Genomic DNA, 25,018 nt, shown 5'->3' on the forward strand with positions numbered 1-25,018 from the left:
GCCCCAGCACATTTCCTTCCCGAGGAAAACAGAATGCTGCTGTGTTTTGCTCCACTCCAGGTGGAGATGCAAATACAGAAAGCTTGGAGTGAATCTGGTTGCTTTACATAACAAAAAGGAAGCCAGACAATTTAGAGAAACAAGAACCTGTTGCGTTTAGAGGCCTTTCAGGGAAGGCAGCCTCAGCTTTGGGGAGGCTGGGGGGTGGGGAGAGGGGAGGTCACATAGAAACCCTTGTCTCAGAGCCAGCAGGTACTGGGATTCCTTTAAGAATTTTTCATTGTTGGGGCGCCTGGGTGGCTCAGTCGGTTGGGCATCCGACTTCGCTCAGGTCGTGATCTCGCGGTTCGTGGGTTCCAGCCCCGCGTCAGGCTCTGTGCTGACGGTTCAGAGCCTGGAGCCTGCTTTGGATTCTGTGTCTCCCTCTCTCTCTGCCCCTAACCCACTCGCATTCTGTCTCTGTCTCTCTCAAAAATAAACATTAAAAAATAATTATTATTGGGGCGCCTGGGTGGCTCAGTCGGTTGAGCGTCCGACTTAGGCTCAGGTCACGATCTCGCGGTCCGTGAGTTCGAGCCCCGCGTCGGGCTCTGTGCTGACTGCTCAGAGCCTGGAGCCTGTTTCGGATTCTGTGTCTCCCTCTCTCTCTGACCCTCCCCTGTTCATGCTCTGTCTCTCTCTGTCTCAAAAATGAATAAACGTTAAAAAATTTAAAAATAATAATAATAATTATTATTATTATTATTCCCGGGGCACCTGGGCGGATCTGTCAGTTGAGCGTCCAACTCTTGATTTCATCCCAGGGTCATGGGATTGAGCCCCACGTCGGAGCCTGCTTGGGATTTTCTCTCTCCTTCTGCCCTTCTGCCCCACTCATGCTCTCTCTCTCTCTCTCTCTCTCTCTTTCAAGTAAAATTTATTGGGGCTTCTGGGTGTCTCAGTCGATTAAGTGTCCAACTTCGGCTCAGGTCATGATCTCGCAGTTCGTGAGTCCAAGCCCCACCTCAGGTTCTGTGCTGATAGCTCGGAGCCCGGAGCCTGCTTCAGATTCTGTGTCTCCCCTTCTCTCTCTGCCCCTCCCCCACTCATGCTCTGTCTCTCTCTGTCAAAAATAAGTAAAAACATTTTAAAAAAAAAGAATTTTCTCGTTGTCTTTTTAAGAATAAAATGGATAAAGAGTTAGGTGGCAGGGGCTTCCTGGTTTCTAGGTCCTAATCACAGGAAGTAGGACTCTAACCCCAGTGGCCCATGGGCAGCTGCAGGGCCTGGCCTGGCCCCAGCTCTGCCAATCCACGCCCACGAATCTGCTCAAGTCCCACAACCTGGGAGACCCGCCATGCCAGGCTGATTCCAAGCTCCTTCCTCCCAGTCCTGAGGTACACAGCTTCTGGACTGGGGGTGTGTTTCCTGCACCCCACCCCTCCACCCTGATCTTGTTTCTTCTTCCAGCTCAATCTTCTTTTTTTTTTTTTTAAACGTTGCACTGAGAGAGTGCAAGCAGGGGAAGGGCAGAGGGAGAAGGGCAGAGGATCCAAAGCGGGCTTTGCGCTGACAGGCTGACAGCAGCCAGCCCGACGTGGGAGTCGAACTCACGAACCGTACTCCGCGAGATCATGACCTGAGCCAAAGTCAGAGGCTTAACGGACTGAGCCACCCAGGAGCCCCGGCCAGCTCAATCTTCTTAACATTCACCGCCCCGCTGTCCTTGACCCTGGGCTGCTCCGTCTGCCCTCTCCTCTCCTCCCCTCCCCACCAGGGAAAACCAAGGCTGTGCCTCAGTGTGATGAATCCCACCACTGCCCACGCAGCACCCACCTCCCCACACACACGCCACCAAAGCGGCAGGCGGTCCACCTCTGCTCTGGGGTAAAAGCTGGAGAAACCATCTTCCCGCTCTTCTTCGTGCTACCCCCAAAGCCTTCGCTACCTCTGCTTAGTGACCTAAGGCCACGTCCATCACAAAGGCCCCCGTGGCAGCACCATGTCAGGGCTGGAAGGTTTTCTGCCTCCCTGTGTACCAAACGGAGCCCAGAGAAAGAAGGCAGATGCCGGGTTGCACACTGTCCCGGAGAGTAACCCTAGGTGTCCTGTGCCCAGGTGCCACCAAATCTCTGGAATTTCTGAAACTCCAGGACTCATGTTTTTTGCAGGTTTGAACTCGACTTTCGACAGTGCTGGCCATTTCGGGTTTGCACCGGCGGTCAGCGGAAGGAAGCATTAATAAGCTCGCCCACAGGAGCCTCCTTCGCCAGCGGCTCAAAAGGCCACAAATCCATTTGTTCCAGCCCTGCCGCCAGGTTAGGCTCCCTTGGTGTTCATTTCCTGCTCAGTGAGGCAGTGACTCATCGCCCCCCACCTCGTCTCCTGCTTTAACTATTGCTCTGAGACCAGAGTCTGCAGAAGAAGAGGTCACATGGAACCCTTTATTTAGTACAGAAGTCCTCAACCTGGTGGGGTGGGGAGCACTGCCAGCAGGAATAGCTAGAAACAGCCCCAGGTGGTTCTGGGAGCACACCTGACAGGGCAGACTCAGGGCAGTCAGGAGTTCCTGGACTTCTCAGAGGTCCACTGACATCTAGGACTCTGGAGCCCTCACTTCGTCGCCGGCTAAAAGATGGCTTGGGACTGGGATCAAAGTAGCAAGTTGGGGTGCAGATCGCTGCTGGCAGAAGCAGGACAGGCCAGGAAAGAAAGCATCCCAGTTCCCAGCTCTGCGGGGCGCTTTCTTCCAAAGAAGTGCCATCTGACAGGTGTCCACCAGGTGGCGCAGCACACCTTCGCCGTGCAAACCCAGGCGTTTGAATTTCACTGTCCAACCCGCAGAGATTAACGCAGCTGACTGGAAATGCCTGCAGGTACAAGGCTATAGCTTGACCAAATACCGCAGAATCATAATGTTTTCATTAGGACTAAGTTCAGCTGAATTTAACAGAAAAAAAAAAATACCAGTGGCTTGACAAGAGAGGTTTTCTTTGTTTCTAGGTAAAAAAGCAGTCCAGGGCTGGTATAGAATCTCCAGGAAGGTGTTGGAAATGCAGACTCTTTTCTCTTCACCACAGCCGCCCAGGATTCGGCTCTTGGCTTCCTAGTCCAAAGTGGCTGCTAGAGCTCCAGCCATCGCATCTGACTACCAGGCTGTAGGATAGAGAAAGGAAGAGAAAGGCATGGCCCTATGTTCTAAGGAACTTTCCCAGAATTCAGAGACGTTACTTCTACTTGTAACTTATTAGCTAGATAGGGAGGCCAGTGATTGCAGTCTTTTACCTGAGCCTTGCTACCTCCAAATAATTTCAGGGTTCAGTCTGGAAGAAGAACGTGAGAATGGAGAGCTGAAAGGAACTAGCAATGTCGGCCACATGTTATTGTATGCCAGTGAAAATTCCTTTATACCCACACAGCATATTTTCCAACCCCTGGAAACTGGGATGACTGAGGACTCCCTCGCTGCCTAGTGTAGTTGACATGACTCCCAAATGCATATGCCCCGTGTCCGAATTCTCCTCCTAAACTCCAAGATCTGCACGTCTATCTGCATGTCTGCAAGAATCTCACATCCAACATGTCCAAGCCAGCTCATCCCTCCCGCCCCCCACTCCCCATCCACCTGCTCCTTCTGCGTTCCCAGCTGGAGGATCTCATTATCACGTCCCTGTCACCCAAGCCAAGAACCAGGAAGCCGCCCTGAGCACTTCCCTCCCCTCCACACTCCATCTCTTTCTTTATCCCACAGACCACTTTTTGACATTTCAGGAATTCATGGCACCTTTCCTTTCCCATGATGACTTCCTGTTCATCATCCCCGGCCTGAGGTGTGCCCTTGCCTCACTTCCTCCAGACCATCCTCCACTGTGCTTCCAGAGGGATCACTCTAAAATCCGAGTCAATTGAGGGTTGATGGGGGGTGGGAGGGAGGGGAGGGGGGGTGATGGGTATTGAGGAGGGCACCTTTTGGGATGAGCACTGGGTGTTGTATGGAAACCAATTTGACAATAAATTTCATATATTGAAAAATAAATAAATAAATAAATAAAATCCAAATCAAACTATGTCACCCTCCTGATGAAAGTCTCAATAGCTCCCCACTGTCCTCAGGGAGAAAATTCAAACATGAACATCTTTAACATGATTTATCAAGACATTCAGGATATGGCCTGTCCTTACATCCCCTCGATAATGGTTAGCACCTAATAAGCACTCACTACCATGTGCTCAGGCGAGTGGCACCACGTCTCATCCTACAGCAACTCTCTGAGGCAGTGGCAACAGCTGGGTGTTTAATTATTCAGCAAACTTTCACATTCCTTCAGGATGCACTTCCCCACTCCACTGAAGCTGAACTTGACCCCATGACTTGCTTTGGCCAATGGAATGCTAGTGGACAGAACAGAAACGGAAACATTAAATATGCTGGCACAGTTTGGCTCCTTGCTTGCTCTCCAGAACCCCGGGGTAAGAAAAGCTTCCCCGGAAAGCTTTCACCCTGTGCCCCAGAACAGACAGGTGGATCACATCTGAACTCAGTCCAAACCCAGGCACCCCCACAGCCCAAAACTTAGCAGTCCGTCCGCACCCACCCTGGATCAGCTGAGCTACAGTCATCTGAGACCCTCGAGTTTGAGAATAAAGACTGGTTCTGTTATCAGTCACTGAGTGTGAGGACTATTTGTCACACAGCATTACTATGATAATAGCTGACTAGCGCAGGTAGGTATCATTATCCCCCGTTTCCAGAGGAACCAAAACCCTGGGCCCTTTGTGCCTCCTGCTGCCTCTGCCTGCTTTTCTGTGCCCCGAGGGCAGCCCGTGCCTGCCCAGCTGCCCTCCACTCGGCGCCATTTTTGTTGTCTGCTCACCCACCTGCCTTGCTAGACTGAAGCTCAGGGCTCACCTTCCCACCCCAGGAGTACCCCTCCCAGGGCTGAAACAGAGCATGCACTTAATTGATGATGAAGTTCCACTGTGCTCTGATGTTTCCAGCTTGATGACGGGAAAGATCTCTCCTCTCTGTGCCAGAGGGAGCTGCTTCAACTGCTCCCGACCCTCAGGCAGGACAGGGGAGTCCCGGGTTTAGAGACCTCTCCAGAGGCCAGACAGCTTTTACTCCTAAGGATAATGTCCTCCTGGCCTGGAGGAAGAGCCTTCCACTCAGGACAGCAAAGCCCCCGCAGAGCATTAACCCTGGTACCAGTACTCACAGCCTGCCCGTCTATGCCCTGCAGCCCGGCCAGACAGTGCTCAGTGACCTTTCCTTCCTTCACAGACCCTGGGGGCTCCTTTGATATTTGCAGAGAACTGTGGGTCCCTGGCTCCAAACCACACCACAGAGGCCCCAGCCCTTGACGTACTCATGGCTTAGTGGGAAGCACTGATTTCTGAGGATGTGACTGGAAACCATGGTGGAAATGCAGAGAATCTTCCTCCCCAGGTACTTGGATATGGCAGGGGTGCAGCTGGCAGTGAAGGAGGGTCTGGCAGAGAGTCTGAGTCTAACTGATAAGGCAGAGTGAGCCAGGCAGGGAGGGAAGGACCCAGAGGGTAACAGCCTGAGCAAAGGCCCAGAGGAGAGAAACATCATACTCTGAGCAGGGAACGACAACAACCAGTGTGATTTCCAAGGCCAGAGGCCCAGAGAGTGATCTTGGGATTTTCCAGGGGCCGATGGGGCCCTCCGCAGGGCCCCCCCCCCAGGGCAGAGAGGCATGATGGGATTCTACAATCTCACCCAGGTAGGTGGGCTTGGGGGGAACAAGAGTGGAGTCAGAGAAACTATTTAGAACTCTGAAAATAATTCAAGCAAGAGATGACTGGAGACTAAATCAAAGCAGGGGTGGGAGGCAGATTCCAGAACAATCCAGGAGGTAAGGTACCTGGGCGTGTTGATGGAATGCAGAGAAGCAAGGAGAGGGAGAGTCTTTTGGGACTTCCAGCTTAGATTTGGGGAGGGGGAGGGGCTGATGTTGAATCTTGGGGAAAAGGAGCTGGGCCATTGACCCCTGGATGGGAGAAAGCTCGACAAAGGAGGGTGGCAGGTAGGCTGGGGCAGGTGGGAGGACCCAGGAGACAGCTCGCTGGAGGCTTGGGCTGAGGAAGAGGTGGGTGGAAAATGGACCATGAAAGGAGGGGTCAAATTCAGATACTGGGGCTGAGAAAACGGGAAAGAGAGAGAGAGACAGTGACAAGAGGGACAGAGAGAGACAGCAGGGACAGTGAGCTTTGGCCAAGGCCCTGGTCCTCCAGGGGACACATCTTCCACATGGTCTCACACATGCCACCTTCTCCTCGGCGTCTCCACTTTGCCTCCGCTTGCTGTCATTTGGCATTACTCTGGACCTTTTTGGCTGCAAGTGATAAAACCAGCCTGAACAAGGTTAAGAAAAGAGAGACTGCTTTGAGAAGCTGTTTGGCCGTCGCTCCAGTGAAGGCAGGTTAAAGGACCAGACGGTGGAGAGTGACAGATCTGTTCCAACTTCAAGTGCCCCTGGACCCAGGACTGGAGTGCCACCAGAGGTGGAGGCCCCGGCCTCGTGCCTGAGCCCTCTGTGGTCACCCTCATCTGGAGGGAGCTCTCCACATGCAGGGGTAGAAGCCCCCCAAGGGTGCTGCGGGCCCAGGCTGGGATTCTGTCCCCGGTGCCAGTCTGCAAAACTCTGGGAAGGACACCTGTTGGCCAGAGCCAAGGACCATGGGGCAATGGGCAGGGTCTATAAGAATTGTGTTTTTTAGGGGCGCCTGGGTGGCTCGGTCGGTCGAGTGTCCGACTTTGGCTCAGGTCATGATCTCACAGCTCGTGAGTTTGAGCCCCGTGTCAGGCTCTGTGCTGACAGCTCAGAACCTGGAGCCTGCTTCTGCTTCTGTGTCTCCCTCTCTCTCTGCCCCTAACCCACTCACATTCTGTCTCTGTCTCTGTCTCTGTCAAAAATAAATAAACATTAAAAAAAAAAGAATTGTGTTTTTGTTTCCATAAAACACATTTTAAAGATTATAAAAGTAATCCTGTGCTCACTGGAGAAAAATTTGAAAACACAAAAAAATATAAAGTAGATCGTTTAAAATCACCTATAATCCCTCCTGTCAATGTATTTCTCCTCAGTCTTTTACTTAGGCAAATGTATAAGCATCTTTAAACAAAGGTTGACGCGTAGTCTGTGTGTAACTTTCACTTAACCTCTTCTCAAGAGCATTTTGCATATCATTAACAATCCTGCAAAACTACTGCTTTTGATGTGTGAATGCTGTTCCTTTTCTGGATTACGAAGACAAGAGCTGACAGTTCCTGCTCTCCGATAAATGCTTTTGTGGATTTCACAACTTGCCGTGGGCTTCCCTAGGAAGCAGGTACTGGTGTCTTCCCCAGTTTACAAATAAGGAAACTGAGGCTTGGAGAGGTTACATGACACATCATAGTCACACAGCTAGTAAGTGGCAGTCCCAGTTTCAAAGTCAAGACAGCCTGACACAAGGCCACATTCTCTCCCTGTCACCCTCCAGTCTAAACACCATATCCCCCAGGTGTGCCCTGACCATGTCTGGGTGTAACAGGCAGGCATCATCCTTCTCCATCTGGGCTAAGCTGGGTGCCTCCAGGACAGTGATGGAGGGTGCTTCCCATGAACGGGGACATTCCATATGTAAAACCCCATACGATTTTAAAAACCTTTAAGTCATGGGGGTACCTGGGTGGCTCAGTCGGGTAAGTGCCTGAGTCTTGATTTCAGCTCAGGTCATGATCTCACGGTTTGTGGGTTTGAGCCCTGCATCAGGCTCTGTGCAGACAGCATGGAACCTGCTTGGGATTCTCTCTCCCCCCTCTCTCTGCCCCTACCCCACTCTCTCTCTCAAAATAAATAAATAAACTTAAAAAAAAAAAAAAACCTTTAAGTCATGAAGTAGCAGTGTGGAGCCAATGGCTGAAGTACATTTGCCTTCACACAGCCTGGGGGGACAGGGTGGGCAAAAAGGACCCTTCCTCCAAGCACTGGGACTCTGTGTTCTCTGATCAGAGTGCAGACACAGAGGCAGGCAGCTGCAAAGTGGCACCTCCCCCCGCCCCAGTTCCTGCAAGCCCCGCCCCCTCCAGCTAAGGTGACTTTGGGAGATTTAAATGGTAGGCTCTCCCTACTCCCACCTTGATTTTTCACTTTTTCCCCTTTCATAATCCCAACATTTAAGACAAGCACATTCAGAAAAACAACTGATATACAGAGAAAATTAGAAAGTGACCATGTGTGTCCAGGGAAAGACCCGGGAAAGACCTGAGAAGACATTAAATTTATACCTGAGGCTGATCCTTGGCACAGAGATAGCGTCCAATAATAATAAAAAAATAAAATAAAATAAATAAATCAGTAACAAAAACCAGCAGACCCTGGTGATCAGGGAGATTTCCAGAGTTACCGCATTATTAGATTCAAATGTCCAGTGTTCAAGAAAGAAAGAAAGAAAGAAAGAAAGAAAGAAAGAAAGAGGAAGAAGGAAAGAAAGAAAGAAAGAAAGAAAGAAAGAAAGAAAGAGAGAGAAAGAGGAAAGTATAGTATAGTCGATTCAAAGGGAAAGAATACTCAACAGAAACTGACCCTGAAATAGACCTAAAGGCAAACATACTAGACAAAGACCTAAAAACCACTTATCATGAAGATGCTTGAGGGAGTCAAGGAAGAGGTGGGGAAGGGAGGAAACCAAGGTACGGGCAAAATGGAGAATCTTCACGACACTGATTTGGGCTACGATTTCTTGGACAGAACACAAAGTCTCAGGTTAGCAAGAGAAAGAATAGACAAATTGGACTTCAGGAAAAATGTTTAATTTTGTGCATCAAAAGACACTATCAACAGAGTAAAAAGATTCTCTAGAGACTGGGAGAAAATATTTATAAATCATATATCTGATGAATTCATATCTGTAATATGTAGACAGCTCCTAAAATCCAAGAACCAAAACCACAAACAGCTAGGGGGAAAGGACTTGAATTGACACTTCTCCGAAGATATATGAGTGGCCAATAAGCACATGGAAAGATGCTCTACATCACTGAGCATTAGAAAAATGTCAATCAAAACTACCATGAGATACTACCACCCATTAGGGAAAAACAGAAAGCAGCAAATGCTGGCAAGGATGTGAAGCTGTTGGTGGGAATGCAAAATGGTGCAGCTGCTGTGGGAGACAGTATAGTGTTTCCTCAAAAGTTAAAAATAGAGGGGCGCCTGGGTGGCTAAGACAGTTGGGCGCCTGACATCGGCTCGGGTCATGATCTCACTGTTCGTGGGGTCGAGCCCCATGTCAGGCTCTGTGCTGACAGCTCAGAGCCTGGAGCCTGCTTTGGATTCTGTGTCTCCCTCTCTCTCTCTGCCCCTCCTCTACTCATGCTCTGTCTCTGTCCCTGTCTCTCTCTCTCTCTCTCTCTCTCTCTCTCTCTCAATAATGAATAAACATTGAAAACATTTTTTTTAAAAAGTTAAAGGGGCACCTGGGTGGCTCAGTTGGTTAAACATCCAACTTCGGCTTGGGTCATGATCTCACAGTTTGTGAGTTTGAGCCCCACGTCGGGCTCTGCGCTGACAGCTCAGAGCCTGGAGCCTGCTTCAGATTCTGTGTCTCCCCCTCTCTCTCTGCCCCTCCTCTACTCATGCTCTGTCTCTGTCTCTCTCTCTCTCAAAAATAAACATTTTTTTAAGTTAAAAAGAGAACTACTATATGATCCAGCAATTCTTTCTTTCAAAAGAATTGAAATCAGAGTCTCGAAGGTGTATTTGTGTGTCCATGTTCATAGCAGCAGTATTCACAACAGATAAAATTGCAAAGCAACCCATGTGGCCATCAACTGATGAGTGGATGAGCAAACCATAGGTATATGCATATGGTGGTATATTATCCAGCCTTAAAAAAGAAGGACATTCTGACATTTGCTCCAACATGGATGAACCTTGAGGACATTACATTGAGTGAAATCAGCCAATCACAAAAAGGCAAATACTGTGTGATTCTACTTCTGTGAGGCACTTAGAGGAGTCCAAATCACAAACAGGGAAGATATAATGGTAACTGCTGAGGGCCGGGGGAGGGAATATGGGGAGTTAGGGTTTGTTGGGACAGAGTTTCAGTTTTACAAGGTGAAAGAGTTCTGGAGATGAATGATGGTGACAGTTGCACATTATGAATGTGCAATATTCATTATTCATTATTATTATTATTATTATTATTATATAATATTATAATAATATATATTATTATAATACACATTATGAATGTGTAAATACATTATGAATTGTATTTAATACCACTGAACAGCACACTTAAGATGGTAAATTCTATGTTCTGTGTATTTTACAATTTTTTAAAAGAGAAAAATGCAAAAGAACAGAAAATCTCCCTTTCCTCTTATTCAGGAAGAAATGAAGAAAAACGATGTGCCAAGGATGGGGGGGGGTGGATCCCGCAGAAGTGACAAGTTGGGGGATGGCCGTTGGCCATACGCCAATTACAATGTTTCCTTCCCCCGTGAATGTATGGATTCTGAAAACCATGGCTAAGAGAGACTGGAACCCCAAAGCCTAGGACGTGGTGGTTCGACAAGATACTTTGGGTAGATTAGACCAAGTGATACCAGGGCACACAGGATTTTCTTTGTCTTTATGTTTTACATTGTGTCATTAGAAAAATCTGCACGCTAGCTGCTACCCAACATCTCTGAGAGAATGGAGGAAGCCTTCTTCTCAGTTCCCCTAATGAGGACAGAGACACTGAAATCCATCATCACTGTCAAATCACCCTGGGCAGAAAGAAAGTAAGCAGCTGGCTTTGCTGGAGAAAAGCGGTGATGTGGTTAGAGCCACAGAGCGTCCTGCAAACTAACCTCTTTTGTCTGCATCTCCTGAGTGGGGAGGGGGTGGCGGGGTGCTGAAGTCCTGGGCTGAGAGGGTTCCCTCCTCAACCGAGAGGCTGAACACAGAAGGTGACATCTGATTGTTATTTAATGTCCTCTTTACTGGAAAATAAGGGGGTTTTCGTGAGAAAGTCCATTCTGACTATTGTCTCCCTCAGAAAGCTGAGCCTTTTATAGACTGCCTTATAAACAGAGCCCAGATTGAGCCAAACTGGGATCTAAAATGAAGGAAACCTTCACTGAGAGTGGTCCCAAAATGGGGGGTCCTGGGGGCTCTTTTAGCTTCCTAGGGCCGCCAGTAAGAAGTACCACACACTGGGTGGTTTATACAACAGAGTTTACTGTGTTACATTCTGGAGGCTGGAAATCCGAGATCAATGTGTCAGCAGGTTGGTATCTTCTGAGGCTTCTCTACCAGCCTTGTAGATGACCCACTTCTCCCTGTGTCCTCACACGGTCTGGAGTCAGCGTGTCCACATCCCAACCTCCTCTTCTTACAAGGGCACAGGTTCTATTGGCCTAGGGCCCACCCAAATGACCTCATTTTGCCTTAATTACCTCTTTAAAGTCTCTGTTTCCAAATACAGTCACATTCACGGGGCACCTGGGTGGCTCAGTCGGTTGAGCATCGGACTTGGGCTCAAGTCATGATCTCATGGTTCGCGGGTTCAAGCCCCGCATTGGGCTCTCTGCTGACCATGTGGAGCCCACTTCGGATCCTTTGTCCCCTCCTTTCTCTTTCTCTGCCCCTCTCCCACTTGTACTCTCTCTCTCTCTCTCTCTCTCTCTCAAAAATAAACATCTGGGGTGTCTGGATGGCACAGTCAGCTAAGCATCTGACTTTGGTGCAGGTCATGATCTCATAGTTCACGAGTTCAAGTCCCACGTTGGCCTCTATGCTGACAGCTCAGAGCCTGGAGCCTGCTTCAGATTCTGTTTCCCTCTCTCTCTGCTCCTTCCCTGCTCATGCTCTCTCTCTATCTCTCTCTCTCTGTCTCTCTCTCTCAAGAATAAATTAACATTTAAAAATAATAAATAAACAAACAAATGTTTAAAAAATTATTAGCAAATACAGTCACATTCTCAGGTCCTGGGCGTTAGGATTTCAACATACTAATTTGGGGGAGGAGGGACACAATGCATCTCATAATAGGAGCTTAAGAAACATGGCAGAAACTAGAATAACCATGTGGGGCATGTATGGGAGAAAAGGTAGTGATTAGACCACCATAGAGCTGTATCCACATCCATCTGAAACAAGAGAGCTTGGACATGTCAAGGACAAATCAGCAGAGAGCCGTGACCTTCTCCAAGTGACTTTGCAATACAGGAACAGCACAGTAGGCGGCCATGTGACTGGAGGGCCTGGGTGAGGTCCACGCACCTTCATGACTCAGCACACGCACTTCTAGAGATTTCAAAATAGGAAAGAATCAGAAAATCTCAGAGATATTTACCCAAGAGCTTTCCCGGCAGTCCTACACATAACATCAAAAATTAGATACCAATTGAGGATTGGTTGGTTGGCTAAATTATAGTATAACTAATTAAATAACATTTGAATATTAAAACAGCTAAAATTAATAAAGCACATTAGATACTCTTTCCTACTTTGTCAAAGATTAGTTGGCCATAGATTTTTGGGTCTAATTCTGGGTTCTCTATTCTATTCCCTTGGTCTATGTGTCTGTTTTTGTGCCAATACCATCCTGTCTTGATGATTACAGCTTTGTAGTAGAGGCTAAAGTCTGGGATTGTGATGCCTCCTGCTTTGGTTTTCTTTTTCAATATTACTTTGGCTATTCAGGGTCTTTTGTGGCTCCATACAAATTTTTGGATTGTTTCTTCTAGCTTTGAGAAGAATGCCAGTGTAATTTTGATTGGGATTGCATTGAATGTGTAGATAGCTTTGGGTAGTATTGCCATTTTAACAATAAATATTCTTCCAATCCATAAGCATGGAAGATTTTTCCATTTCTTTGTGTCTTCTTCAATTTTCCTTCTTATGTTTTCTATAGTTTTCATCAGGAAACAACAGATGCTGGCAAGGATGTGGAGAAACAAGAACCCTCTTGCACTGTTGGCAGGAATGCAAACTGGTGCAGCTGCTCTGGAAAACAGTGTGGAGGTTCCTTAAAAAATTAAAAATAGAACTACCCTACAACCCCAGCAATAGCACTACTAGGAATTTACCCAAGGGATACAGGAGTGCTGATGCATAGGGGCACATGTACCCCAATGTTTATAGCCGAGATATCAACAATAGCCAGATTATGGAAAGAGCCTAAATGCCCATCAACTGACGAATGGATAAAGAAGATGTAGTTTATATATACAATGGAATACTACTTGGCAACGAGAAAGAATGAAATCCTGCCATTTGCAACAATGCAGATGGAACTGGAGGGCATTCTGCTAAGTGAAATAGGTCCGGCAGAGAAAGACAGATACCATATGTTTTCACTCCTATGTGGAACTTGAGAAACTTAACAGAAGACCATGGGGGAGGGGAAGGGGGAAAAAATAGTTACAAACAGAGAGGGAGGGAGGCAAACCACAAGGGACCCTTAAATACAGAGAACAAACTGAGGGTTGATGCGGGGGTGGGGGAGAGGGGAAAGTGGGTGATGGATATTGAGGAGGGCACTTGTTGGGATGAGCACTGGGTGTTATATGTAAGCGATGAGCCACGGGAGTCTACCCCCAAAACCAAGAGCACCCTGTACACACTGTATGTTAGCCAACTTGATGATAAATTATATTTAAAAATAATAAAAATAAAATTAATAAAGCATACCTGTATTCAATAAGACAACAAGAAGAATGGGTTTCCTCAGCAAAATTGCTGGAAAGATGTCCACAAGCATTGAGTGCGTGTCAAGTTCCAAAATGCAATCCCTCTTATGCAAAGAATGTATCATGTAGAGAGATCCATGGATATCTGTGAAGACTTCACAACTGTTATCTCTGGATGGCAGATTCGAGAGTGATTTTTTTCCTTTATTCTTTATGATTTACTGTTTCAACTGATTTTTCACAAAACATATGAGTTATATTTGTGATCAGAAGAGAAAATGAGAGGTATCCTCAGGGGTTTGTTATCGAGTCCCAGCGTGCAAAAGCACCGGGGCCCATGCTCCAACAGACCTTGTCTGGTCACCACTGACAAAATCCAAAGGCAAAGTGGGGAGCAGTGGTGAAAAAGAAGGGAATTTATTTCAGTTGATGCGGCCACCAGGAAGACAGCGGACTGACGTCCCAAGAACAGTCTCCAAAGTGCTAGGAATGATTCCGGTTGATAGACGGGAAATGCCTTGCAAGTAAAGGTCAGGTTGATCATTGTCTTGGGGTCAGTCACTTGGGGGTCTTGCTGGTGTCACGGCAGCCATTACTGCTTGATGGGGTAGCTCCAGTTCCCATTACAGGATGTTTTGCCTGCCGTTTTCTCACTTGAATGAAAAGATAAGCTGAAGAGGACTAATCAGTTAGAGGATACAGGCACAGGTTGGCATCCAAATGGAGGAAGTTAATGTGGCGCCTGGGTGGCTCAGTCGGTTAAGCAACCGACTTCGGCTCAGGTCATGATCTCGCGGTCCGTGAGTTTGAGCCCCGTGTCGGGCTCTGTGCTGAGAGCTCAGAGCCTGTAGCCTGTTTTGGATTTTGTGTGTCTCCCTCTCTCTGACCCTCCCCCATTCATGTTCTGTCTCTCTCTGTCTCAAAAATAAATAAACGTTTAAAAAAAAATGGAGGAAGTTAAAGCGATAACTGGATCCTGTTTCAAGAGGACCACCAAGAACCATCGTAACTGCTCGCCTAGTGAGTTAACCACATTCTGGAATCTCATTCTCAGCTTTGCTAGCTCAGAAACTCCACTTAGAGACTGTATTGATGAAAAATATGTTCTGCTGTAAATAGTAGAAAGCCCTACCAACCTTGGTTTAAACAGATAGGGATGTATTTTTCTTTTTCCTTTTTAAATTTTTCAATGTTTTGTTTATTTTTGAGAGAGAGAGAGAGTGGGGGAGAGGCAGAGAGAGAGGAAGACACAGAATCCAAAGCAGGCTTCAGGCTCTGAGCTGTCAGCACAGAGCCCAGTGCGGGGCTTGAACCCATGAAACAGGAGATCATGACCTGAGCCGAAGTCAGAAGCTTAAACGACTGAGCCACCCTGGCTCCCCTAGGGACCTATTTTTCTGACAGTGACCGAAGGAAAGCAATTCAGGGCTGGTACAGCTGTTCATGGACGTCATCAAGGAGCCAGGTCCCCCTCTATCTTCTTTCTCTGTCATCCTTGGGTATGACTTTTGTTTTCATTGTCACAAAATGGCTGCTGCACTTCCAGGCCTCACACCTATGTCCTAGGTAGAGAGAGGAGGGAAGGAAGGGCAAAAATACTTTCTCCTCTTGGGCTTTCCTTTTGTTATCCAGAAAAGGAACATACTCCCCCAGGGACTTCCATCTACATTGCATCTGTTAGCACTGTGGCAATGGCTACCTTTCACAGCAAGGGAATTTGGGGAAATGAGTATTTTTAGCTGCATACATGACATGCAATTAATCAGTAGTAATGGGAAATAGACAGGAATGACAACTATCAGGGATGCACAGTACCCAAGGGTAATCATTCTTCCAGCAAGAGGCTGATGTTCTCCAGCTTGCATTGTCCAGACACCAGTGGATTCATTCTCAGTGCAGGGGACCCCACTGTAATGTTTCCCACCAGACGATGAGGGAAACCAGAAGTAAAATTGGTAATCTAAACATCACCTGGTGCACATGGAATCAGACCCAAGGCGGGCAGCTAATAGTAAGGGAGGATATTCCTATGATAAGAACCGATGGCTATCCCTGTGCAAGCAGACCAGCTCTCTGTGACCTGTGGTCATGTCACTCAGATTCAAAGTCCCTGTCCCCCAATTATACTGGACATACACTGTCAACTTCCATCTCTCTGGCTCCCCGTTTTGTGCCATGTTGATGCCCAAATTCCCTTTTCTTTCGTCACATTATTTGTTTAGCTCTGTCAATGACATCTCTTGGGCTTGTGTTTGGCCCAGAGGTGCTCTGTCTCTTACCATTTGTGTTGATGTTGTTGGTCAAGGCTTTGAAGTCTTGAGAGTCCCCTATTTCCTCCCTATAGGGGTGACCAGGGGTTGAAGGCCAATAAAACCAGTGACCTCAGGCCACTGGTGAGGGTTGTGGTGCCGTTTCTTGTCAGCATCTCAAAATCATGTCCTACAAGGAGTGGTCAAAGTATTGGGGCTTGTTTTCCTGGGGGAGAAAAAGTTGAGAAGAATAAAGCGTCTGCCTTGCACCCTGAGTCTTTGTCAGGGTGCTGGGTGAATGTGGTGGCCGACAAAAGAGACAGGACCAGTGGATGGAGTTTGCCAGAAGACAGATTTAGCCTAATAATAGACATTGTCCAATAAGAACATGCCCCATTCTTGGTCAGAGGTCCACTCATCTGGGACACAGTAGAGGGGATTTGTGTTTTGTATGGACTCAATGGAATATTCCAAGAGTAAGGAATTTCTATTTACACCAGACCCAGTTCTTTTCCACTTTCTTAAACACAGAGCTTAACTTCTCTAACCTCTTTCTCATTCCCTTTGTTTTTTCTAAAAAATTTAGAAATGTCTTTGCCGCGGCCAGCCTCCCTGCCAACGTCCTCAAGGGGATGCTTGATCCTCTCCCCCCAGTCCTGGCCAGATTGTGAAGAGGTGGAACCCTCCTTCCTTGACATGACAGCTGAGGCAATGTTGGGACATGCTAAAGGAATCCTTAGGAGATAATAATTCAAAGGAAACTCCAAAAGCCAACGTTATTTTGTTGACGGAGTAGAGAACGGAGACGGGTGAGTAAATAGTACTGACCAGACATCTCTGGGCTCCCACATGTTTCCCAGCCCCCTTGGGTTTAGGGAACCCACCTAAATCTACACCAAGAGCCGATGCACCTCTTGAGGTTCTGCTTGGCAACAGCTGTACAGACCACGGGGCAAGAAGACAGAGCCATGAGATGTAAGCAACCCAGACCCTGTCACAGCACAGGTCAGGGCTGCCCGGAGTTTGCCCCTACAAGAAATCAGCCACTGTTGGGCTATGCCTGTGAGAGTTTAGAGTTTGCCTGTTAGGACAGCTATTTTTTTAATGTTTATTTTATTTTTTTTAAGAGACAGCGCAAGCAGGAGAGGGGCAGAGAGAGAGGGAGACAGAGGCTTTGTGCTGACAGCAGAGAGGAGGATGCGAGCCTTGAACTCACAAACCTTGAGATCATGACCTGAGCTAAAGTCAAATGCTTAACTGCCTGAGCCACCCAGCGCCCCTCAGACAACTATTATTGCTTAACCTAACAAATGTTTTGTAAACCTTTTCCCATATCCTTTGCATTTTCGTAAGCACACATGAGGAGGTAATATTACTGAGATTGTAAGACTTTTTTAAAATGTTTATTTATTTGTTTTGAGGGGTGGGGAATGGCAGAGAGAGAGAGAGAGAGAGAGAGAGAATCCCAAATAGACTGCACACTCAGCAAGGAGCCCAACACAGAGCTGGATACCATGAACCGTGAGATCATGACCTGAGCTGAAATTGGGTCAGATGTTTAACCAACTGAGCTACCCATGCACCTTGTGATTCTCAGACTTTAAACAATGTCTCCAGGGTCACATAATCCGCACATGTTGGCACTCATATTTGAACCGAAACTCATCCAACTCCGAAGCAAATATTTCCACCACTCCCTTCTTCCAAGACTACAATCCTGCAATGATTTTGTTTACTGGGAGTTCTTTCCCCTCTCCGAAACCCATCTCCACACCTTCCCATTTCCACTGACTGGGAAAAAGAAACTTGAACAAATTCATTTCTTTTTTTTAAGTTTGCAATGTTAATTTTTGCTAGCCTGAAATGTCCCAGGACCCTAACTCTCAGGAACCTCCTGAAAATATCTGGTCCAGGAAAACTTGCTTGCTTCAAAGAAGGGATAATATTTAGTTATATGTGAAATTTATATGAAAACCCCATAGCATAAAAGTGAAAGAAATAGAAGCGCCTGGCTGGCTCAGTCAGTTGAGCATCCAACTTTTGATTTCGGCTCAGGTTATGATCCCAGGGTAGTAGGATCGAATCCCAAGAGGGGCTCCTTGCTGAGTATGGAGTCTATTTAAGAGTGTCTCTTTCTTGGGGTGCCTGGGTGGCTCAGTCAGTTAAGTGTCTGACTTTGGCTCAGATCATGATCTCACGGTCCGTGAGTTCGAGCCCCATGTCGGACTCTGTGCTGACAGCTCAGAGCCTGGATCCTGTTTCAGATTCTGTGTCTCCCTCTTTCTGTCTCCTCCCCCACTCATGCTCTGTCTCTCTCTTCTCAAAAATAAATAAACGTTAGGGGCTCCTGGGTGGCGCAGTCAGTTAAGCGTCCGACTTCAGCCAGGTCACGATCTCGCGGTCCGTGAGTTCGAGCCCCGCGTCAGGCTCTGGGCTGATGGCTCGGAGCCTGGAGCCTGTTTCCGATTCTGTGTCTCCCTCTCTCTCTGCCCCTCCCCCGTTCATGCTCTGTCTCTCTCTGTCCCAAAAATAAATAAACGTTGAAAAAAAAATTTTTTAAATAAATAAACGTTTAAAAAAAAAAGAGTGTGTCTCTCTCCCTCTGCCCCTCCCCCACATGCTCTTTTTCTCCCTCTCTCTCTCAAACTAAAGGAAGGAAGGAAAGAAGGAAAGAAGGAAAGAAAGAAAGAAAGAAAGAAAGAAAGAAAGAAAGAAATGAAGAAACACTTATCAAAATTTGTGTTACAATAAACAGATGTAAATCATATCTAAATATTTTGCCATGAATTTTTTAAACTTAATGAAGCAACAGCTCAAGAAAGAGAGGTGAGGAGACAGAAGAATATGAAAAGTGAACTGACAAAATTCAGGAAAGAGTAGAATCAAAAATAAAATCATCGCAGAAACGAAGATAAAACCACAAGCGGCACAAGAGAGAACGGACATCTCTGAAGACAGAAAAGGACAAAGGCCAGAAATTAGAAAGGGAAGCTAAAAGAACAACAAATAAAGAGAGGAAGTGGTAGATAGGAAAGAAGGTCAAGAAGTTCCAACTTACACATAATTGGAGTGTCTGGGGAAGAAAAAGTAACAAAACAAATATTTAAAGAAATCAGCGGTGCCTGGCTCAGTCGGTTGAGCTTCCGACTTTGGCTCAGGTCATGATCTCACGGTTCGTGGGTTCGAGCCCCACATTGGGCTCTGTGCTGACAGCTCAAAGCCTGGATCCTGCTTGGGATTCTGCGTCTCTCTCTCTCTCTCTCTCTCTCTCTCTCTGCCCTTTCCCCGCTCTTGCTCTCCCTCTCAAAAATAAACGTTAAAAAAAACTTTTTTTAAAAGAAATCATTCACCTGCATTTCCCTAATGAGATAAGGCACTTTTTCCTATGTTCTTTGGCCACATGGCTTTCCTCGTTTGTAATGTGCCTGTTCTATTCTTCTAGCCACCTTTGTATTGATTTGTCCTGCTTTTTTCTTATTGATTTGTAAGGATTCTTTGTATACTCCAAATGTGAAGCTTTTGTAGGTTATATGCATTGCGAATATATTCTTCCACTCTGTGTCTTGGCTTTTTTGCTCTCTTAAAGATGGATATATTTTTTAGTAAACTTTTTATTTTGGAATAATTTTAGGTTTGCAGAAAAGTTGCAAAGATAATTCAGAGAGTTCCCATACACCCTTCATCCAGCTTCCCCTAAAGTTAACATCTTAAATTACCATGGCACATTGGTCAAAATTAAGAAATCAATACTGTTACAGTACTATTAATTAAACTATAGGCTTTTTCAGATTTCACCAGTTTTTCCATTCATGCCCTTTTTCTGTTCCAGAATCCCATCCAGGTTGTGACAGTTTCTCAGTCGTCCCTTCTTTTTCATGATCTTGACACTTTCGAAGAGCGCTGATCAGTATTTTGTAGAATGTCCCTCAGTGTGGGTTCATCTAATGTCATATAATGATTAGACGGGGATCTGTGTTTTGGGGAAGAATCCCACAGAGATAAAGTGCCCTTCTTCTTTCTGGGGACATGACTCCGAACTGCAAACTTAACTTTGAACATTTGGTTAAGGTGGTGTCTTCTAGGTTTCTTCGCTGTGGGGTGCCCCACCATTTCTGCTCTGGGGGCTGGGCCTGCAGACCTGGCCCCAAGCCTAATCCCCCATCTTGGCAACAACTTTATAGGCACCGAATTCTCCGTCTTCAATCCCTCCCTAACTGAAATAGCTAATTGTTTCTGTTGCCTGGAGCTTAGTCTGCCCAATCCCTCTATTAGAGAAAGGAATAGAGAGAAAATAGACTAGACAGATCTAGTTACCAGAGGAGGAGGAGAAATCAAGGAGGTGAAGACCCCATCATGGAAGGAAAGCAAAGGATGGACGAAGAGACACAGAAATGGAAATACCCATGGCTGACAGATAAGAATGCCCAGGTGGTCCACGAGCACTGTTCATTAGCATCCTGAGAAAGATGCTCCATCTAGGAGAGAAAGGAAGTCAATCAGGGACACTGGCCTGAGGTTGGGAGGTGGCTGGTTGCCGGTGTGGACCTGAGAGCCTGACTCGTTGTGAGTTGAGGGGAAGCGGGCATGATGTTAGTGGACAACAAACAGAAGGTTGTGGAGAATGGCGCAAGACAGGGTGGGGTAGACCAGAGAGCTGTGACATCCGGAGACTAAACAGCTAAGCCCCCCCACACCACGCTACCTCCCGTCCCACACGTCAGAACTTCCCTGTGTGGTTTCCAGTGCAATTAAAATTCCTGCAAAAGAATTCCAAACCCTTTAAAAATGATACATAAAGGCAAAGGGCACATTCATCAGGCAGGAGACCATGTCAACTAGGTAAGAAACTTCTCCCATATTCGTTGTGAAGCAGCTGCAAAGGCTCTAAAGACAAAACACTGCCCAGAAATGGTGAACTGGAGTGGAGTTACTGTTCTATCAGACAGGTGAGGGGTAGACTTTGAGAGCAAACAAAGGAAGTATGATTATAACCATTCTCCTTGTAAGTCAGAAAAGTTCCTTGGGATATTTCTAGACTACTGAGAATTTGGCAGACGCCCCATGGAAGTACTAGGACCCTGAACTATGTACATCCAATTAATTAAATAACCAATGTATTCATCTGCACCGGGGACTGTGACTGATTCACTCGGAGCTGCCAAGTGAGTGCCTGTGGGCCATGGAATAATGGCCCCAGACAGACAGAGAAAATTTATAGCTCTTGGCACCTATTCTGACTCCTTATTTCCTTCTCCGCCTGTGCGGGGGTTTCAGGCTTTTAAAAAGAAGCTCATTTGTAGGGATTCAGTGGTCAGAATAGGGAGCACAGCACCACCCTTCTCATCCACTCCGCACCACTGGGTCCAGAGATAGAAGACTTCTCTTTGACAGCTTTTCAAGTTTGGGGACCTCCTACAAGGGTCTCTCTGGACCATACTTAGCCCACAGCCTGGTGCAAGGTCCATGTGGGGATTAGCCCAGAGGAGGCATCCAAGGGCACAGTGGGAGCTCAGAGGGAGCCATGAACCATGGCCATGAACCATGGCCATGGCTGGCCAACAAGGCACCTGCCTCTTGCTCGGTGCCGGAGATGGGAAGAGCTGGCCTTTAAGCTTCTGACTCTTTTTCTGGAGACATTTCTGTTTCTCTTTATCTAGGAAATCCTGCCATTATACATTTACCTAGCCTAACACCCTTGAATTGGGTTGACTAATGTCCCCCCAAAATCCATGTCCTTCTGTACCTGTGAACCTGGCCTTTTTTGGAATAGGGTCTTTGCAGCTGTCATCAATTTAAGATGAGGGTCCACTAGATTAGGTGGGCCCTAACCCAGTGACCGGTGTCACTTGGTGACAAACAAGGCAAAAGATGCACACACACACACACACACACACAGGGAGAATGGCATGTGGACACAGAGCCAGAGACCAGAGCAATGCCGTCACCAGCCCAAGGAGGCCAGCAACCACCAGACCCAGGAGAGGAAGAAAGAGCCTCCAGAGGGAGGATCACCGGCCAACACCTTCGGACCTCTGGCTTCCAGATCTGTGAGGAAAATGAATGTGTGGTGTTTTAAGCCACCCAGTTTGTGGGGCGTTGTTACAGCAGCCTCGGGCAATGTAGTATAAACCCCAAATCTTGCTTACGTTTGCTCGGTGTGCGTCCTTTGGACACATTGCCCTGAACAAGATTTCTCCAACACACAGGATACAGTGACTGATTGGTGTTTCATTAATACCAGCAGGTACATACCTACACTTCAGATTTCTTAATGATTTCCATTAATAAAAAAGTCAATGAGTATTGATGGCCCTTGGTTGTCATTGTTGTTGTTAACACCCCTGAAATCTCCACAGAAAAAGAGAACAGAACTGGGGGCTCCTGGGCGACTCAGTTGGTTGAGCTTCTGACTTCGGCCCAGGCCATGATCTTGCAGTTCGTGAGTTCGAGCCCTGCTTCAGGCTCTGTGCTGACAGCTCAGAGCCTGGAGCCTGCTTCGGATTCTGTGTCTCCCTCTCTCTCTTTTCCTCCCCCACTCATGCTCTGTCTCTCTCTGTCTCTCAAAAATGAATAAACATTTTTTAAAAGTTTTTAAGAGAACAGAACTGGAAAACAAAACTCAAACCCATGAGCCCCATCCACAGCAGAGACTGTGACGGCAGACATAAATTTAAGGGCAAACTGCTCACAGCCCCGTGGCATCCCATAAGCCAGTGTTTGGGATGAAGATAGTGAAAAACAGCGGGCCCTCTCTCAGGTGGGCCTAGGAATCACAAAAGAGCAGCCGGAGTGGGGAGGGGTTTGAAGCCCGAAGCTCCTGGGCGAGAACAAGGGCTGCTGTGTGGTCCAAAGCTCCGTCCGGAATCCAAACTCAGCACCCAGGCTCAGAGAAGTGGGTTGATTGGCTCAGGCCTGCAGGGGAAGGGAAGAGAAGGCCCCACGCGGTGGGCAAGGGGGTCAGAGAAGACAGGTGTCGGGGAGCAAGTGGCCATGTCTTATACATTCTGTGAAAAGAACAGAAAGGAGAGCTCTAGATGATGTTCCCAAAAGCGATCTTGGCCCCACCTTCTCCTCTCTCAATACAGAAAGTTCTTTTACTTAAACATGAGCAGCTGAGAGGAATCCCATTCACATATCCTACCGAGCGGGTCTGAGAGAAGAAGGATGAGAAGCAGAGGCTTAATGGCCTCACAGCCAAGGAAGGCACCCCAGGATGGAGAAACCAGAACACGGACGTAAATGGGTCTTCCAAATATCTCGAAATAATGGGGCACCTGGGTGGTGCAGTCAATTCTGTGTCCAATTCTTGATCTCGGCTCAAGCCATGATCTCACAGTTCGTGGGTTCAAGCCCCACATTGCGCTCTGTGCTGATGGCACAGAGCCTGCTTGGAATTCTGTCTCTGTTTCTCTCTGCCCCTCCCCCGCCTGTGTGTGTGTGTGCACGCGCTCTCTCTCAAAATAAATAAATAAACATTTAAAAATTTTTTAAGTGTCTCGAAATTAGCTGAAACAATTAAAATGTTGGAAGCTCTGAAAAGACATCATGACTCAGAATTAGGTAAACTCAGAGAAGATGTGATGGAAGGGACAGTGTGAAGATAAGGGGAGGGGGAGAGATAAGGGGGGAGGGGGAGGGGAGAAGAGGGAGGGGGGAGGCGAAGGCAAGGAGGAAACAAAAACCATTGTAGAAATGAACCCAAGCCAGGAGAATCACGGATGCAAACAAACAATGGATGATGTCCCCAGTAAAATAAAAGATGAAAAAGGAAAAAGTTCCCTTCAAAGGGAACAAATAAGAAAATGAAAATAATTGTAGAGAAAGTAACAGGAGCTAGGCCAAGATGAAATATTTATAAAACAGGAATTACCAAGAAGAAAACAAAGCTATAAAACAGGATCATACTCAAAAGGAAAGCATGGAACATCTTTTCCTAAAATAAAGATACACCTGCACTTATGGGCACGCTCTACACCTAGCACAGCACACTGTATTCTGAGTCGTGGGCTCGTGAAACTATTGTGCTTCAGAAAGAAACCTACCTTTGTGCATTGGCTACAAAGTCCAAGTCGCCTCTAAAGGAGAGAATATCAGCTTGCGTTTAGATTTCTCAGCCACACTGTATGCCAGAAGACCGTGGAGTAAAATATGTAAGACACTCAAGGCAATAAAAAGTGAACAAGCCAACCATGAAGTATAAAGACCATAGACAGACTGCCATCAATACTCAAGAGCTCGGGGACCATCACTCTCAAGAGCTCTTCCTAAAGAATCTGCTAGAGAACGAGCTTCGAACGACAAAATGACTGGAAAGACATCGCAAGGGCAAGCAGCAAGCTAGGTGCCAAGACTAAATGACCAACTGTAAGGGAGGCCATAGGGAAGGCAATGCCTGGGTCCAGATGCCGTAAATATAATACAACTGTCAAAAACGGGGAGAGGGAGAGGGCAGGGAAAGGACATAAAAAGTAGAATCAGCTTGCCGATGGCCTCACAGGTAAGAGCAGGAAGTAGAAGTATGTTGCTTCAGGTTATATTCTGGGAGAGGGAGATGGGAGCAAAGAGAAGTTACTGGTTGATTTTAATACTGCTCCTGGTAGAGAACGAACAGAAAAATAGGCAAAAACAGGGCACTGAAGGTATCATGTAACAGTATTGAATAAATGTCATCATTAGAACAATAATTCAAACCTTCCTAAATACCAAAAGAGATCACATAAAATAGATCCCATGGAGACCTACATGTGGTAAACCAGTGTGACCGGACTGAGGCCAAGCCTATTGGTCATATCAATACATGCAATCGAGCTTAACTTAGCTACTAAAAGAAAAAAATATATTCAGATTGGCTTCAAAGGCAAAATCTAATATCATACTACATGTCAGAGACTCTCCTAACACAAAGGGATGCAGAGATGTTTAAAAAATGGGTAGAAAGGGGCATCTGAGTGGCTCAGTCGGTTGGGCGTCCAGCTTTGGCTCAGGTCGTGAGCTCGAAGTTTGCAAGTTCGAGCCCCGTGTTTTGCTCTGTGCTGTCAGCTCAGAGCCTGGAGCCTGCTTTGGATTCTGTGTCTGCCTCTCCCCTACTCGT

This window comes from Lynx canadensis, chromosome A2 (assembly GCF_007474595.2).
Source record: "Lynx canadensis isolate LIC74 chromosome A2, mLynCan4.pri.v2, whole genome shotgun sequence".
Lineage (NCBI taxonomy): Eukaryota > Metazoa > Chordata > Mammalia > Carnivora > Felidae > Lynx > Lynx canadensis.